The following is a 3,657-nucleotide window of genomic DNA, read 5'->3' as shown; positions in this document are numbered from 1 at the left end:
GATAAATCTAACATTCTTCCCTTGGTTATCTTGTTACTTTCCACTGTAACAGTGAGAAATCTTGCTTCTGTATCCATTTGTTTAATCAGTTAGGTTCAGTGTACATGACTAATGGCTTCAGAATTCATTAACCTGTAGTTCCATGGGAAATAACTTTATTAACTAGAATAAAAGACTTATGTGCAGTTTTTTTAACTTCAGTTTGATAGACCCGTTTCTTTTTTAGTGTTACTAAAAAAGAAGTTATTACCCCAACTCCATTCATTGAAATCGTTTCATACATTTGTAATATAACGGGATTGTTTGTCACATCTAAGTTCCATCCTGACACTCCCAAGTTTTAAATTATTTTTTAAATATTTGTAATGTGATCACTCTCTTGTGCTGTGATTTCTTTGGACTTTGACTAGCACACAGTCTACCCTGTATCTACCATTAAAGTGTCCTACAGAATCGCTTTACCCTAAAATATCACCTGCGTTTCATCTAGTCAGTGCACTCCCTCCTCTTCAACCACTGGAAACCTTTGTTTATCAGATTTAAAAAAAATTCCCATCTCATAACTGTCATCATGATGTTCATAGCCTTTTCAGACTGGCTTCTTCCACTTGGCTATATGCATTTAAGGCCCATCCATGTATTTGTTAGATTTGACAGCTCAATATTTTTAATTGCCATAAAATACTTCATCGTATAGATATGCCAAAATTCATTTCACCCATTGAAGGACATCTTAGTTCTTTCAGTGTTTGGAAGTTAGGAAAAAACCTCCTATAAACATCTGTGTACAGATTTTTGTATAGATGTAAGCTTTCAGATCAGTTGGGTAAATATATAGAAATGTGTGTGCTAGTCTTATGATAAGACTATGTTTAGTTTGTAAGAAACTGTTGAACTTCCTTCCAAAATGGCTGTACCACTTGGCATTATCTTACCGGTTAGATTCTGTATAAAAATGCTAAACAGAAGTGGTGATCAATATATCTTTGTTTTTTTCTTCATTTTAAAGGTAATATTCTTGAATCTAATATAGGCTTCTTTTGGTTACACCTTATGAGATTAAGAATATTACTTATTATCCCTAGTTCCTGATAGATATTTTTCCAAAGCAAGTATTTTATTTGATACTTCTATTTAAATGGCCATGTGGAGATTTTATTTAATCTGTTAATCTGGTGAATTATATTTATGCATTTTTTTCTAATATTAAAGTGTGCTGTGCAATAGATGTTTCTTATGGATTCAGTGTTTCTATTCACCTCCACAGCACCCAAATTCATGCTGAAATCTTATGCCCCTGTGTGATGATAATAGAAAGGGGGGGTCTTTGGGAGGTAATTGGGATTAGATGAAGTCACTAGGGAGGATATTCATCATGAATGGGATTAGTGACTATGGGATAAGAACCACGAGGGAGCTTGCTTCTACTTGGCTCTTTTTTGCCATTTGAAGATAGAATGAGAAGTTGGCAGTCTGCAACCTGGAACAGGGCTTTCACCAGAATCTGACTGTGCTGGTGCCCTGATCTTTAAGTTTTAGCCTCCAGAACTGTGAGAAATAAATTTCTGTTGTTTATAAGCCACTCACTTAATAGAATTTTGTTATGGCAGCTTGAAGTAAGGCAGAAATTGGTACCTTGAAGTAGGGTGCTGCTGTAACAAAACCCTAAAAGTGTGGAAGTGACTTTGGAACTGCATAGTGGGTAGAGGCTGGAGGAGTTTTGAGGTGCGTGCTAGAAAAAGCCAACATTGTTATGAGTGGACCTTTAAAGGTGATTATAGTGAGAGCTAAGAAAGAGGAGAGCTACAGAGAAAGTCTTAATCTCCTTAGAGAATACTTAGGGTCTTGAATAGAATGTTGGTAGAAATATGGATAATAAAGTTCATTCTGATGAGTTCTCAGACAAAAATTAGTATGTCATTGGAAACTAGAGGAAAGGCAGTATTTGTGTTCAAAGTAGCAAAGAGCTTGGCTGGATCCTTTATGTCCTAGTGTTTTGTGGAAGGTAGAACTTGGAAGATATGAAATTGTGTATCTACCTGAGGAAATTTCTAAACAAAATGTTGAAGGAATGGCATCCCTCTTGATTGTTTGCAGTAAAATAAAATACAAGAGGACAGGAATGACTTGAAGAAACAATTTTAAGCAAAAAGGAACTAGATCTTAAATATTCGGACAATTCTCACTCATATTGCAGAATGAGAAGGCATGTTTGAGAGAGCACTAAGGGTATGGTCAACCATCCATGAGAGTAGTATGGGTGTGTGAACCATGGACTTAGCCATCCTAGCAAGAAAATGGCCTGTTTGAACTGAAGAGGAAGGAAATGGAAAGGGATGATGAAAGGCCGTGGGGTTGCTTATATTTTACAAGACAGACTTACAGAGTGATTTAGCTTCAAATGTTTGTTATTCTTCAAGAAAAGGGAAGAATGATATGAAAGTGAATGAAAGACTATATGGGACACCTAATTGCTTTTAAAATGGGGGTCCATTGGCTTGTTTTCAACAGGCCAGCTGACCTCTGCCCAAAGCTATAGGGACAGAGCTGAACAAAGCAGTGGAGGCAGGCCCTCCAGCCGGAGCCCTAGGAACACAACTCTTCCTCAGCATTTCTGCAAGAGCAGGAAGCTCCAGAGGGTCCAGAAGCAGAATATCAAAGAGGAGTATGCTAATGTAGTTTGCCCTGCTAAGTTTTGGACTTGCTTGACACCTGTCACTTCTTTCCTGTTTCTTCCTTTTAGAATGAGAATTTGTATCCAATGCCTGTCTTGCCGTTGTATTTTAGAAACACACACATTATTTGGTTTCATAGATTTCCTAATGTTACCTATTCAGTCATTCGTCACATTCTGTAGATTCTTTATTCACCATGTCTTGAAACTGTCCCTAACTTGATCCAATGGCTATTGTTGTGATTCAGGCTTCCATTACCTCTTTTATGCAGTATTATAATACAGTGGTCTTATTAGCACTGATGTTCTCCTGCTGCACTTGTTCTGATGTTCAGATATTGTGGGCCAATTAATGAGGGCTCAGTGTGAACAACTCTGAGTTAAAAGCTCCAAGAAGATCCAGTCATAGGGGGCACCTCAGTATGCCATGAGAAATTTGCCTCATTTTGCCTCCAGAAATTAAACCATTTTCCCACAGTAAGTATCAAAAAATATTTTGTGATTTTGGCAGGAGGAAGGGCAAAGAAAACAAGTAAGAAATATGGTAGACATTAATCCATTTCATATCCATAATCACTTTGAGAGTTAGTGGTTTAAATGAACCAAATAAAAGACAGAAATTATCAGAATGGATCAGAAAACAAGACTCAGCTCTATGTTGTCTAAAAGAAACTCACTTTAAATATAAAGACACATGTCAGGGTGCCTCAGTGGCTCAGTTGGTTAAGCCTCCATCTTTGGCTCAGGTCATGATCTCACTGCTCGTAAGTTTGAGTCCCACATTGGGCTTTGGGCAGATAGCTCAGAGCCTAGAGCTGTTTAGGATTCTGTGTCTCCCTTTCTCTCTGTCCCGCTATTGAGTTTCTTCAAAAATGAAATAAGTACAAGTCTAACAAAATATGTACAAGGTTTATATGAGCAAACTACAAAACTCTGATGAAAGAAATTGGAGAACAAAGCAAATGGAGAGATGGTCCATGTTT

The sequence above is a fragment of the Suricata suricatta genome, chromosome 9, assembly GCF_006229205.1.
Source record: "Suricata suricatta isolate VVHF042 chromosome 9, meerkat_22Aug2017_6uvM2_HiC, whole genome shotgun sequence".
NCBI classification, from domain to species: domain Eukaryota; kingdom Metazoa; phylum Chordata; class Mammalia; order Carnivora; family Herpestidae; genus Suricata; species Suricata suricatta.
The sequence above is the reverse complement of the archived record's forward strand: the minus strand, read 5'-3'. Positions refer to the sequence as shown.